The following is a 16,297-nucleotide window of genomic DNA, read 5'->3' on the forward strand; positions in this document are numbered from 1 at the left end:
CATCTTTTAAAGCTCATAGCAGTCAAGCAAAGTTAATAAGAACTGGAATAAAGGTAATGGGCACTGTAAGAAAGCTGACAAGAAAAATAAAAATACTGGCTTACTTGAACCAGTCTAATGGAGGAACCAAAATGGTTTACAGATGGAATATGTGACATCTTAGAAAGGGCTGAAAAAACTGGGTTGAATCAGTCTGAAGAAGAGAAAGTTAAAGGGAGACTATTGCAGTTTGCAATGGAATTGATCAGCACATGCAGATAAGAGCCAGAAATTTCTCAGATGCTCACCACAACAGTCCAGAGGCCACAGATACAAGTTAAAACATGGGAAATTCTGGTTAGATATACAGAGAATTATTTGTTGTTGGGGGATTCAAATACTGGCCCATTCTAATCAGAGAGGTTATGGTGCCTCCATCCTTCTGGGTCTTCAAGACATGATGAGATATGACCCTGGGGATGTCTCCCCATCCCATGATGGGGAGACCCTGAGCAACATTTATCAAATCACACCTGCACTACACCTTTATCAAATCACACTCAAGCAGGGCTTGAACTGTATGATCTCAAGTTGCTCCTCTTAAAGCAGTCAATGAGTCTATGATTCCACACTACTTCAAAGATATTTGAAGTAATGTGAGGACAACATTTCAAGCACAGATACCCAAATGGTATGGATATAACTACATAACATCACTGGGACAAGTGTATCTCTTTCCCTTTGTTCACAAAATGCTGTCTCCAGGGAGAAAGATCTCAATTTATAACATTTCCAATAAGTGCTGTGTTATCAACATTTCAATATTCATGTTAATTTTAATATCTTAAAGAAAGCTACCTTTATCTATTTAGCAGTTAAACATATTGGCTATGGTGGGTTGGTATGTTGGCACGTCACATATTGTAAGATTGAAAAAGTAGTAATGTCTTATATTTCCATTTCTGCTATCCTCTTAGCCTCCAAAATCATGAGATCTGAAACAAGGCTTTTGGAAATCTGATGGGAACTGGTTTTGACTTTTGCTTGGTATGATTATCACACAATAGAAAAATAGAAGTTATTTGCTAAGTAACACTTTTACTTCAAGACTGAATAATGTTAGAGCACCAAGATTCCTTGAGGTCCTTTGAAATAGTGCCTAGCCTAAATATTTTTCCTTATTTTATTGTATTCTTGCTACAGGCAACCCTAGTCATGGTCTCCATCCCTACCATGCAACCTTTATTTTTAGAAGAGTCAGTGAACTACCTGCAAGTCCCATCAGAAATTTTGCAAACCCTATGCAAGTTTATAGATTCAACCCTTATGTTTCTCATAATTTTATGAGTGATGGATTCAACAACGATTGTCAGATCCATTCCATTTGAGGCAAGCCTCCATAAACAGGCAAGCACCACAGGGAATTCAGTTTTTCATTAATATCATTAAAGAGGCCAGGTATTTGAAGTATAGAATTGCAATTCAGAGGATTTACACTCTGGACCAAATCTGCAGCTTATTTGAGTGTATGTTCTTGCAACTCACTGTGCATTACTCAGTTCCCTAGCTTGAAAAAAACAGGGGAAAAATGCATTTCAGATTCATTTTTATGAATCTATGCACACTCTAGTAGTGATGTTTTTATCCAGTTTTTAAAATTATTTTTTTGTTTATAGACAACAAACAGGAAAAATACACAGATGAAGATACTTCTGCCAGAACCAGTTTGGGATTTTCCTCCTCAAAGTGTTTAAAAATAAATGTAAATGGCATGTGTAAGTCAATATTAAGTTTTAGACACAGACAGACAGATGACTGCCTATGCACATGCAAACGGAATAGTTGCTAAATTCTTAAATGCTGCACTCCTTTGATAGCACAGCCATAGTTAATGTTGTGTCAGGGTTTCCACTATAAACCCTCTCTTTTATAACTAGCCAATAAAATTTTACCCCAGGCATGAAGTACCAGGTCTCAGCACAGCGGCTGACATTTTTATATGTACACGTTTTCACACACACATAAAAAAAATAGTTTAGCTACTTTAATACATGCAAGGGTAACTAATATTAAAAAAAGTTTAAGATACCTTTCAGTTGAAGATATATAATACACATATACACGTATACACACATACAGAGTGTAACTCCAAACAGCTTGTCCTTGTTACTGAAAGGGTGCTAGAGAAAGACAATATAGAATCTTCAACTAGAAAATATGCAATCATTACTTATGTCTAAAGAAAAAAAATGTGTATGACCAGCTATTAGATTGGAAGTTACTTTGTTTGGGTAAATATGAGCCCTCACACGTGGCTCTACCCCCCATGCCACCAGCATTCCCCTCACCCCTGACATGATACACTTCATTAAACACAGAAGTGCTTTGTTGCATTAGGTGGTTTAAAAGAAGTGGAAAGGTAGGCTCCTTGCACTTCCTATGAGAAATGAACATCGACTTCCTCTGAAGAAAATGTAAGTGGATTTTCTTAATTGGACTTAGGGCACTGGAGCAATTAATAATAGATTGTGTCATAGTAAGGGCTTTGTTTATATTTAAAGCAATAAATTACAAGTATTAAGTTTATATTTATTCCAACTTAAACTCATTTGTAATTGACATGTTACTTAGCCCAAGGCTTTTAAGATCTTTTAGTATAATTAAATTAATAGAGAATTATAGATGACTGCTTGATAAACAAACAGCATGGACTTTAATATGACAGATATGCAGAGAACAGGCCGTGTAAGTAGATCATTATTATCGGTTTTACCTTCAGCAAAAATGCAACTGAAGTAGCAGCAAAGATTCAATGCAAACAATGGTGAATGAAAAGATGGTTTCTAGAAAATTTTCTTTTTTTTTCTAAGTTGATATTTAAGAAACATATTTATTGGTGTGAGGAAATATTAGTCAGTGAAGCAAGCTTTCCTATCCCACCATTCCATCATTGTCTTTTTTCAGCTCTCATGCCAAATACTTTGCATTACATTTTTGAAAAGGTCACAACATGCAAGGAGTCACTAAGACTTTGGACACTGAATTTTCAAAGGATCCTTCTAGTCCTTTGTCGCTCCCCCAGTAAGCTTAAGCATTCCATTCCCAACAGACTTTTGTTGAAGCAATTAATTAATCTGTCATGGAGAACAGTGGCGAAGATCCCACACATGCCTTGGCAACTTATTTCAACATTTAACAGTCCTGAGGTTTGATATCTAACTAAAAATGCTTGGTAAGTAGAATATTTTTATTCCTGTTTACTGTGGCCTTAGAGAAAACACACTTCTGTTTCTCTTCCAGCTGTCTTTTAAGGCCAGCATGAGTCAAACATTCTCCCTGTTCTTTTCTGTGCATGACACACATTAAAGAGCAGAATTCTCAGCCTGTCTGCACAAGATCTGCTTTTGAGATCTCCAACTGTTCTCTTTTTTCTCCTGCAGAGTCTCCCACACTTCTGTCAAAATGCCCCACACAGGGCTCCTCCTGAACTCTTACAAATACTGAGCAGAGCAGAAAGCTACACTGTATGTTTGTTCGCTTTGCTCCTTTTAATCTTCCCAGGATAGTGCTTATCTTTTTCTCAACAGCATGACATTATTGACTTGTGTTCCACTTGTGATCCACTAATACCTTTAAATCCCTGTCTATTGGCCGGTTGCTCAACCAGTTTTTCTAGATCCTGAATTTGTTTGGCTGATTAGGCCTGTCTATCTGCACTGTTTCGTTTGTGCCTCTTGAACTGCATTTTGATTTTCTTCACACTATGCTTTCAATCTGTCAAGAACCTTTTGAAATCTAATCCCATCCATCAGTATAATGTGGTGCTTTCCATCTAAGCATCACCTACAGATTTAATTACTACTCCCTTTCCATTATTCAGGTCATTAACAATAAAAAAATAGTGCCAAATCTTGACTGTTATATGCAGAATCATAGTCTGTGCTTCCCAGTAAAAAATACTACTTTTCAAAGATTTTCTTATTGGTTTTACCCTATCCTAAAATATATTTAATAAAAGACTGTTTTCTTATAAGCATATCATGAGATATGCTTATATCACAAGCATATGTATCCCAGTTAAGATTTTTACTAAGTCTAAAGTTAAGATACATGTGGTGTTTTCTTCTACTCTGTCCTTATTATACTCCTTTGTCATAGAATAACATGACATGTACTTGACCCAACTCTTAGTTAAGTAACCTGTGCTGACTGCTGCTCATCTCCTTGGTTTCTTGCAGGTAAACAGTTTCATTTGTTATTCCAGTATGGGGCTTTTAAGTTGAACAGTCTATAACTCTCTACATTTCCCACCCCCCCAACCCCCCCCACCACTACCCCTGCTATTTTTAAGTTATGTACCATGTCTCTTTTTCCTGTTTTCCATACCACATATGTCCTTCTAATTTCACAAAAATGATTGCAAAACCCCTAAAAGAGATACTCTGGATTCTTTAAATAAATCCGTAGACATTTCAGGGATGAAATTTTAATTTTTTTAAAACCCATTGTTATTCTCTGACCTATTATTTCTGTATGCCTTCACCTTCTGGGTTAATCAAACGACTCTTTTCAGTCCCATAGCTGACCTCCTTCCCCTGTACTACCATGGTCATTGCGGTGTTCCCTCAATTTCTCTCTGAAACTCATTAGAAAACCAGAAATCAATGGTCTTCAAAATCTTTCTGCTGTAAGTGGAGTTTATGCTGTCAGTTTATAGTGTTAGAATAGATTTAGTTTGGAATACTTCACCTTTGAAACTACTTGTCACAACATTCTGTAGATGAAAAGATATCATTTCTTAGCTTATAAATTCAATGTTTGCCTTAAACATTTCCTCTACTCCATGATAAAGCAAGAAATTCACAAATCTTCCGGATGATGTCTTTCTGTCCAAGAGTTAAAAATGTATGCTATTTTATCCTCTAGTTCATAGTGGGCCTTTCTCCTTTCCAACTCGTCTTACTTTTTGCAAATCAAAGCTATCATATTTCATATTAATCCATTTCTTGTTTACCTAAATTTATTCTTGCATACTAATTTTTCTGTGTGTAATTGTATGGACATATAAATATATGCATATTTGTAAATATAGATCTAGTTCTATGAACATATATTTTCTAGGATATGTATTTATATAAATTGTTCTGTAATCCTCTATTTCTTTTCCAAATTCTCCTTTGTACAGCTTGTCCCATGTTAATAATTCTTTACTGTATCATTCTACTCTGGATGTCAGCTTAGCTGTGCTGATATCTGTATTATTTGCTGCATGATATGAGTACCTCATTTTCTGAACTAACCCCAGAGTTGAAGTCTTCCTCTTTTCTGGTACTTGATATCCCAAGTAATAGTCATTCAAGGAACAGGAAATTACTTTCTCTGGTTTTGCTCTTTCTGTTTATCTAATTGATTACAAATAACAGAAATTATATCATTTTACTATTTTTTATCGGCCTCATTTGTTTGTATCTATGCTCTATGTGTTTTGTAAGCCTGAATTTTTTAATTCAGTAGGTGGCTAATTGTACACTTGTACTCAAACAAATATTTTTTGGGGATCTTCACTGGTCATATTTCTAAGTCAAACCTACTTAAAGTTTATCAGCATTATTTATTATATATATAATATATATTTAATGTTATATATTGCATTATGGGCATCTGTGACTTGAAGTGTTTTTCCTATTTGATTTAGAACTAGGTATTTTTGTACGTTATTGATTTTTGTCATTGATATTTGTCAGTGACTATAGTATAGTAAGGTCTTCCATTCTCAAGTGTTATGGCACACTGAGTTTGAAATTTCATGTATGAGGAAACTGACCTTTTATCTAAGGGTGTTTGATCAAGATTTTATATTGAAAGACTCAAATGAGGAGACTACTTTAAATGCATGATTCCTTTTTGTTTGAGCTTTACTGGGGGAAAGGAAGTGCAATACTGGAGTAACAATCTTCTTCATTTACTGTGAGATGATGCTGATCACACTGGTAAAATTTCTAGACTTTACCGCTAAAAAGTAATGGAACATACTTTTATTTTTCTAATTTAATGTGTAGTTGCAATCATAAAATTCTCTTATGAGATTAGCAATACTGAAAGGAACACACGACAAATCATTTTGTATAGTTATGGAGCTTTACAAGCAAAAGTGAAGAAAAAAAGACTTGGAAGTAGAGAGAGTCATCTTGTAGGTTTATCAGTTCCACCCATCATGTTGCACATCCATGTGCACTTTTAATTTTCTTATGCATCATAGCTTTCCTGCACATGAGGGTCTCTAAATAAGAGAATAAGCATCCCCCTCTGGGATACACTTCTGTCATTCCAGCACAGATTGTTGTCACATGAAATAATTTCATATAGTGAAATTCACAATGAAATTACAGATGAAAATTAATTACTTCATGTGTGCCATAGGCACCAGTGTTAATTAAATACATTCAGAATAAAAAGATATTTAACTTTTTTAAAAGGCAGATTCAATAATAGCAAGTTGCTTTTGTCATGTGCTCAGAAACAGAGTGGGTATTTTCACTTTCTCACTCCCAGAATTTTATAATTGCTTTACCTCTGATGCTTAAGTCACATTACTGAAATATACTCCAGACAATCCTTTGCTTTCAGATCAAGAGAGTTGATAACTGATATGAGCATTGGTCTAGAGGGGGTTTTTTGCATCATCACCTCTTTAAAGACAAGCACTAATTCCCCAGTATTTAATTTTCCAGACAGCCATACTGTACATTATTGGGCTAGCTAGCAATTCCCATCTGTTTTAGGCAGCTAAATCATTACCTTTGACTGGTATCTCTCACTGATACAGGCTTAAAAGCACCCTGTGGCTAATTTGGTTGCTAAATATGCATTTAGTGTTTGATTTTGGTCTCTCAAGTTTGAAAACTGTAATCTAAATGACTTTGCTAATCTGATCTTGTGATAACTGTTATCTTTCAGGCTTACTAGAATTAGACTAGGAAGGAAAAAACCTCTCAGATATTGCTATGTGATAAATACTGACCTGTCGTGACTCTCTAATTGTTACTGGCAACTATGTGTAAATCAATGTCATAATTGAAACTAGATTCTGGGGAAAATTCTGGTGCCTTGAAAAATAATGAAAGTTTTGCCCCTTTTTTATCTTATGGATAACAACAGCTCATACTGACTCTCTGAAATGGATTTTTAGACATAGCCGTCTCCTTCAAAATTGTGATCTTGTGTGAAGGCAGGTTCTGATGGACTGATGTGCAGAGCATTTTTTAAAATGTCATTAACAACGCCAGGAATGTAATCTTTTTGCTATGTTGGAGTAACCTGAGCAATGCTGCATAACTCGCTTTAGGACCTACGGCTTAAAGAGCTGGTCATCATCCCCACTCAGCTTGAGTGTCACAAATCATCTATAAAATTTTGATACAGGCAAGGTGGCAAAAAAGACTTGGCTGTGAAGTTGCACATCACTGTGTCCAAATGGAAAGACTTACATTCATGCAAAATCCCAAGTAAAACATCACAGGATTACAGTAGACCACAGAAGTTAAGTAATAAACTCTTATTCTTCCACTGAAATGTTGCTATATTCAATTTTTTACTAATATTTTCTCACTGATGTTTTTAATGGAAAATTATTTTTAAAGGCAAGCAGAACAAGATGATTTTCAAAGTATTGCCAGTACTGACTCCATCTTGCACTAATTCAGTTTTCTAAACAATTCCAGTTGTACTTTTTGGAGCAAATCCCTACAGAGAACAATGGGGTTGGTTGTTTTGTTGACTGCAATTGTTTTATATGTGGGTTGTTTCTCAAACCTCATTTTTGGGCAGGATGAGGAGTGGTTCAGAGAAGCCCCTCTAATGAATGGGTAACAGATGACTGTAAACCACAGGTATTAGACCTTTTCAACATGGAGCTTTAGTGACTCAAAATGTTAAAATAGAGACAGAAGAAAAACTGTGAACATATCCTAAAAGCTCAGTGAATTAATTGTCTTAAATTAGGTAATTTGTGGCCAACCTCAGTTTGGATTTTTAACATATTTGGGAATATGAGTGAGTAATGCACAAATAGCCAAACAATCTAATACCAAATGTACTTATTGCAGAAGATATAATTGGCTGTGGGGCTTTTCAATAGCACAGTCTTAGGATATACAATGATGATTGCATAATTTTCAAATTTTTAACAATCATTCCATGTAGAAAAAGGTACTTGGTAAAACAATAAAAAATAATTAAAATAAGGAGGAACATATTGCAACAAAAGAGTTGCCTTAAATATATTTGTTCCCATTTACAGCTGTGTTCAGCTGATCCCTTTTGCTTGATTTTCATGCAGCATCTCCTAATGGCTGAAACAATTCTTCACATGCTAAAATATTTCATTAATTTCATGCAGTTCAGCATGATCACAGAAGAACTAATCCAAATACAGTTCTAAGAAATAAGGTTTGTCCTCTAGCAAAGTCTTCTTCATGCAAAATAACATATAAATCTTTATAGTCACTGCTACTGATTGACAATTTTAGAGGAAATCAAATCATATAGCAAAACATCTCTGAGATACTACTCACACTTTAGTACTTTGTTGACAACTTGAAATTAGCTAATTAGCTAGTTTCTACTATGAAATCTTAGTTCCCTGGGAAACATGTATATTTCTTTCTTCTAAAGTCAAAGGCAAATCTCAGATTAAAATTTCTCAGATATTTGTCCCATTCTGTGCTTGTGGGTGGAGGCAAGACAACAGTTAGAACATCCACACAGTACATTATGATTTACATGTCTTTCAGTCCTCAAAAACTTCATTAAACTATCAATCCATTAAAAACTCTTGTCTTTTTAGCCCATCTGTATTTGCAAAATTACTTATTTTCCTTTTTATGCATTGTAATTCAGGAAATATTGAAATGAAGAGTCACCTCAAAAATCAAGATAATTTCTTTTACAAATGTTGAAACACAATGTGGCACTTTACATTATTTTCTTTCCTCTAAAGCTCCAATTCTCATCAAATAAACAATGAACCAAAGAAACTTTTCTCAGTATCTAACATCTAAGATTTGTGTCAATTGCAGAAATCTTTGGTTCTATGGTTCTTTGCATGGAAGAAAGTATACCCTATCCCCTCCTAGCTGATTAATGAAGTGACTAAAATGTTCAAACACCTTAAGGAATTTGGACACCTGATCTCCAGTTATTTTAAGTCAACTTGATATGTCCACAAGGGAAATTTCCATTCTCAACATGACCATAACTTACACATGATCCTTTCCATGTTTTCTTGGTTTTTTTCCCCATGAAAACAGGAAGACTAATATCTGGAGAAAACAGCAGAATCTGTGGTGCATTGTTTGAAAGGCCGCAGCAGTGCAAGTGTCTCTTTTCTGCTTTTCTCTGTTACTGGCTAATAATTGGTCACTGACATTTTCTGTCCCAGTCCATTCATCCAGCTATTCTCATGCCCACTTCCCCTGGACTCTGAAGTGCACTGTAGTATCTGCAGATGAGCTGTACTGTTTGTTCATCTAAAGAACTCCCCTAATATTCTTTACTGCAGATGGCAGAGTCATTTATTTTTGCAGACCTGGACTTTGTTTTTCATCTTCTGCATTCTCTTCTTGTTTCAGTTTATCAGTGGTGACTTCTCGGACTCACGGTGTTATGGCTGCTGTTGTCTCAAGCGGACCTGTTTCTCCCATTCCAGGAGAACATACCTCTGATAAACTCTATTGATTAGAAGCCCACATGGAGTCATGAATTCACAACTCTGATGCAGTTTCAAAGTTTGTGTATAGAAAGGATATGAAGGCGTCTCTTTGCTCTGTTTGAGGAATAGCTGGCAGGATGACAAAGCAGCACTGAGAGCTGTGTGTATCATTTTGACCTCACACATCAATATTTTCCATCCTGATCTTGAGGTGCTTTTGAACATTAATATTAGAGCAGTAGCCAATGTTAGAACTTGAATTTCAAAGCAAATTAAAATGACCATCATGGTATCCTGTTGGATGTTGATGTGTCAATTTTTTTCCCTGGGAATTAGAGAAGCTCATGATTTCCAGCATAAGCTAGACTTGTGAATCAGAAGCCAAGTAATGTCATAGAAAATTCACATTTTGCTGTGCATAGCCACAATTTCTTTGCTGCAGTTGCAGCCATTCTCTTCATCAGGTAACCCTAGGAAGTACAATGCCTTTGTCATCAGGGGTGAGTCTGCACAAGCAGTTTGGGGAGGAGAGCACCATGAGGAGCAATCCTGTAGGTCTCTGACTGGCAGCAGAACACAATATTTGACTCCTATTTCAGCCACCACTCAGCTGGCCACTGCAGAGGTAAGGCATTTGGATGTCTGTCTGTCGCTCTGTCTGTGTTGCCTTGTGTGCTTATATGTAGGGATAGCATCCTAATTCTTGTCCTCTTGTTTTTTCTTCCATTCCTCCCTTCCATCTCTTCCCCTGTACTTTACATCTCCACACAGCCATACAGACTCTTGTCTTACATGAATATTAAATTATTACCTTAAAATTATTTCCCTTTGGAATTAATGTAGTTAATTCTTACATCCTGTGATTTACAAGGAAATATTGCTCTAACTTGTGAGTCATTAAACCAAAGAGATATCAATGCTCTTCAGAGAAGAACTGCAGAAGCAGAAATAGAAGCTCCCCATCCTAAATCTTAATTAAAAATTTTATTTGTACAATACAAAGTAATATTTCAGTAGTCCTCTATTTATTCAGAATATCTTTATACAGGTTTTCACAGCAAATTAATTTGGAGGATTTTGCTACAATTGTGACTGGACTAATGTCATTTTGGATAATCTTCAAAATGCCTAAAACTCCAATCTCTCCCTGAAGAGCAGAAGCAGCAGAAAAAAAGAGAAACTTTTTTTCCCTGTGGCTTATGGAGCTATTTACACTGGTCATATTAAGCACTACAAATCATTTTTTTGGTGAAATTAGCCCTTTCTGTTAAAGAGATCAGAAACCAAAACTTTAATGTCTATGGCCTTGTGTTTAGGGCATTTTCCCAGAAGGGAAGGACAGGATAAAAAAGTGCAGATAGAGGTAAAAATGAACACTGCACCATTTGGCAAAGCATTTGACAGAGAATGTACTGTAAACAGATGTTACAGTCTGGATCTGTTACATATCAACTAGTTCATAGAGTCTGCATTCATACTAAACTCGTTTGATGGCTTAAGGAACACATTGTGTTCACTAATTAGGTAACACAACCTTTACCAATTAATTTCACTTTCAGCTGAATTGAATAATTGCTGTCAAAAGGAGCTTGACCAACATCTTAAAACCACTAAGCTATATTATGTCTGAGGTCTGTAGGAAGGTTTCAGCAGTTTTTTTGTTTATTAGTTGCAGATATCTGGCTGGAGGAAGTATCAATTTTGTGGTCTGTCCTGCTTTGAGCACAAGGTTGGATTGGGATCCTCAGAAGGTTCCTTCCAGTCTGAATTATCCTATGATACCATGAGTTGGTACAAGAATATTGTTCTGTTAAAATTACCATAGAATATGCTAATAATCTGTTTTCATATAAAGATATATATATTAGCAGTTGCTATCCTATCTTAATGCTCTTCTGACTGCTCACATATTTTGCAGCATTCATTAAAAATTAAAGTTGAACCTTGTTCAGAACACTTATTTGGCTTTAAGTATCCTTATCCATACTGAGAATTTGTTAGAGGCCCACAACAAAGTTTAAAAACCATGAATTATATAAATTCTGTAGTTTTTAAAATAGTCTCTTTATTGCTTGAGGATTTAAACAGCTTTTTAGGCTATCAAGATTTTTGAAGACTAGAAATAACCCTCTGTGTCCAAACACTGCAGTATCATTTATTTTTAAATACATATAATTGAGGTCCTCATGAGAAGAGCTTGCCTACTCTGAGCTTCTTGACTAAACAAGACTTTTACTAAAAAAGAAGTCTGTATCTTAAAGCATATTTTAGAAATGGTTTCAACATTGGTCTCTCCTACCTATCTACTAATTACTTGGTTTAAGAAATTTTTGTCTTTGAGAGGGAAGACAGGAACTGTAATTTTAGTAAGAGAGTTACGAAGCACTGCAGTTCTTTTCAAGCCCACAAAGCTAGATTTTTCTTTTTCTTTCTTTTATGTTTAATTTCCAATCTAAAATAGCTATTTATCTTTTCCTTTTCTCATCTGGTTCATCTTTTCTGCAGTAGCTGCAGTGACTGGGCTGAAGTTAGAAGAATTTAGCTAACAGAGTTCAACAAGTTTATGGTGTTAACAACAGGAAACCACCACACTAATCTGCAGATTGCCTGCCTTCACATACAGGGCTATTCATGAATTCATACTGCTGTTTTCGTGCATTTCAGAACTTCCATTGTTTTATATGGGAGCTTGGAGGCTGGTTTAATTAAAGTGATCTGAATAGAAGTACAGTATGCCAGATGTACATTATAAATATAGAGCAGGTTATGTAATGGTAAACCATCAGGAAATATATGGGAATGGTTTGTGATAACTCATTGTTAACTAAATATAAATCCTAATTTATTTCACTGTTTTAAACTTACTACTTTTTTTTTTAACTAGCACAAATGAACTTTCTTTGTATTTTTACTTTTTCTTATTTTTACTACAGCTATCCCATGGGGAAAGTCTGCTTCAAATTAGTTCATTCTGGTGAACAGGTACTATTCACTGTGAATAATTGTAGCATTTCAGCTGGATCCACAGAAAGACTAAAACAGGATATGCTGTTGTTACTTCTGCCCACAACAGAGGTATTTTAAAGTCACTATTCAGCTGTCATGTAATTGGCATAAAGACAGAAAAAATTATTTCAAAATTTTTATTCTCAGCATCTTCAAAGAATAAAGCCTTTCTTCAAAATATCTACTTTTCATTATGTTGAACTGCTCAACTCTGTTGTTCCATGATTCACCAATTAAATATTGCCCCTCCTAATTTACCTCTGTGGCCAGATCTACAAAGCATTTTCAGCATTCTCTTGACAGAAGAGGCAAAGACAGTGAAGTTCTCATTCTTACCTATTTTCATCATCCTCTTTTATTGCCGAAGCCCTGTACGCGCTCCATTGCAGCTCCCTCTCACTTTCCCTTACTGCGGTTCTCTAAAATGGGGTGTGTGGAAGCACCCACACCTTGCATTTGGAGGAAGACTGCCTCTTCATCCCACAGGCAAAAGGTTTTTTGTGGCACCCTGGTTCAGGACGCGCAGCATCAGCTTTCACCGCGGTTAAAAGGGAGAATGAAGTGTATATTCTTCAACTGCTTGTATGCAACATTCTAACATAGAAACAAAACTAAACCCAGAGAGGCAGTTACTACATAAGTCATGGTCAGAGATGTTTCACATATGAATTACCTTTTTATTTTGCAAGCCCAAGAGAAACTCATTAAATAGTCAACCATTTTCAGTGTTTGAACTATGCTAGTTCCTACCTTATTATACTTTTTGCATTTCCTTTTAGACTATTTGTGCCACTTGACTAGCACGAAGGCTTTAAATGTTGAAATAACTTTTATAAGCCACATTTTGTATCCAAAAGGAAACATTTCTGACAAGAAACGTGGTCCTACATATTTGTGCAGTGCTTTTCCTGTCTTTTGACTAATTAACAATTTCACCTGATAGGCATTTTCAAAGCTGAGTGGGCAGGAGGTGTAGAGCAGACAAATCCCACTGTTTGCTAATTAATTTCTCTCTTCTTAAGATCACTAACAGAAAAATCAATGGTCATGTTCTTTATAACCTGCAGTGATTTATTATAATTTGTTGAAAGATTACCCAAACGCTATTCCCTAAGAGGAAAAAATATCAAAAGGTCACTTCCAGCAGAAGAGTAAAGAATAAAACAAATATTTCTCCAAGTGTGGAATTTTCTTTCTGAAGAATTTACACTCCACAGCAAATATGCATCCTAGACTCCTGCAGAAAGATCCCTAATTAATTCCTCCCTTTCAAGGAGTTCCTGCACTAGACGGAACTTCTCAGAGAGTGGAAGTGAGACACAGCTCCTTTAATTTCATCACCACAATTTACCCTGTGATTCCACTTGTTGTAGTGGGTGAAACTGGAATAAACCAAAGTAATATATCAGACCTGTCTTGTCCGAATTGTCTTCCAAAATCCACAACAGGACTGGAAGGAACTCAATGGGTGTGTTTGGGCAGTGATTTTCAACTTTCAGGTGACTCTCTGTATCATCACATGTGTGCTGCTGTTTAGCACACATATGTGCTGCAAGAGATTTTGATGAATAGTTTTAAATAATTTTCATGTGTTTTGGAAAACCATCTAGGGCTTCTGAAATTAGCCATAAAGCCTTACACTTATTTGCACATGGCCTTCTAATATTCCATATATTCAAATTTCTTAGAAACTTCAAAATATCACTACGTCCTTTTCACTTCTCTGAATCATTTCAATTGCAGGAAAAGAATTGTCCCCATCCCATTGATATATTCTTGATATCTTCTAGATAAAATTCAATTTATATTATATTAAAGACTTAATAAGGTATTGCTGTTCTTTTTGCTTCCTCACATGGCAAAAAGGGGAAAATAAGTGGAATTTGGCATTCAAAAAGCTATAAATGTGTTGCTTTGCATAAATACAGTTTCTGTCATTACTCCAGGCAACTGTGAGGTGAGTTTGAGCAGCTCTGTCAAAATAGCTATGGCAGCCAAATTCTACAGGTGACAAATGGAGAATGATAGCGAAGCCAGTCAGGGGACAGGATATTTGAGCACATTTCTGCTGCAACCTGGAACGTCTGCCCATGCTGATAAGAACTTTGCATCACCAGTCTTTCCCAGCTTGATCTAACTTGAAAAATCTGCAGGTAAAACAGTGGTGTTCTGCCTACATCCCTGATTTTATTCAGACAACTTGCACAGATTTAACTACAGACACCTCCAGAAGTTGCTGGGATGTGCACATTGCAGTCACCAGCTCTGAGCTCACAGTGATTTTTCAGAGCTCTCTGGGAAGTCATTGGTGCATTGAAAGTCCTCTTGCAACTCTCAGTGGTTTGGCCTCACTTGCTCAAAAAGTTTTTGGTGCCTGGCACTCAGTGAATATGCAGGATGTGGCAGAGTAGGAACCTGATCATGTTTATGAGGCAGGAGAAGCACATCCTATTGTGTTGATATATTTACTATTATTTTGCATTTGGTATTAATGTGTAGCAACATATTGAAAACAAATCAGAGACTATAACTGATCTCTGAAGTATGGGTGGTTCTCAGTAGGAGGCCTTTGGGTGCTTTATGGATATGCACCTTCCCAGGCAGTCTGAAAGCAGCATCTGTCTCAAACCTGCCAAATCATTCATGTCTTAGCTTAAATATTCTGCTGCAGCACATTACTCCCTGATTTCCTTCTGGCTGGCAAGAAAGGGGGAAGTAAGGGAAGAGGAGAAGCAAGGTGGTGTTATCTAGAAACTGGGAATTGCCTCCTAGGTCCTAGAAATAACATGCAAGAGTGTTATGGTCATGCATGATGATGTAATATTCATGTCTTGAAAACCAGAGAAAAGGGCAGCTGCTTCCAAAGTTTTCTGGGGTTGTTTTTTGTTTCTTAATTAGTGGGATTTGCACTAAACCCTTCTGCTGCCAATATCAAGAGAAGGGAGAGTCCTAGAGTTGCTGAAAACTCATATTGCAATCAATCATTAGAAATGGTGGAATTCCTTGACTTCAATGTTCATTCTCTGCGTTTTGGAGGACAGACTTGAATTTCTGTCCCAGGGGACTACTGTAGATAGTATTCCCTGGGACTCACTGGGACTCTGCCATGTTATATCAGTATTTCTACATTCACGGAGATGAAAGGAAAGCTGTTGACTACACGGCCTTGTAAATTTGATCACTTATCTGGAATGAGACACACTTAGGCATTGAATCCTCACTTTCCAGACACTCATTGGAATTGAGTCTACAATTCCTGCAGAAGACCCTAAATTTTGGGGGTCCCAAAGCATTTATCTGATTATTCATAGTCAGATCTTTGCTCCTATCATTACAGTCTATGGTGGTGCACAGGCCTCATTTGGTGCTAAGATACAATTTACTTAGGAAATGAAAAAGGAGATACATAGCCAAAAGCTCTACTACTACTTTCAAGTAGTGTGGGAACTCTGCACATCACTTCGGATGTGAGGAGTCCCCCGAGACCACGTCGAGAGCCGAAACCCCGTCAGGGGGCTCGGAGATCTTGGCATGATGCCCGGAACACTTGGTGGCTGGATTTCGATCCTGCAAATGAATTGCCAGTTTGGTATGAGGGCTGGA

The sequence above is a fragment of the Camarhynchus parvulus genome, chromosome 2 (assembly GCF_901933205.1).
Source record: "Camarhynchus parvulus chromosome 2, STF_HiC, whole genome shotgun sequence".
Taxonomy (NCBI): domain Eukaryota; kingdom Metazoa; phylum Chordata; class Aves; order Passeriformes; family Thraupidae; genus Camarhynchus; species Camarhynchus parvulus.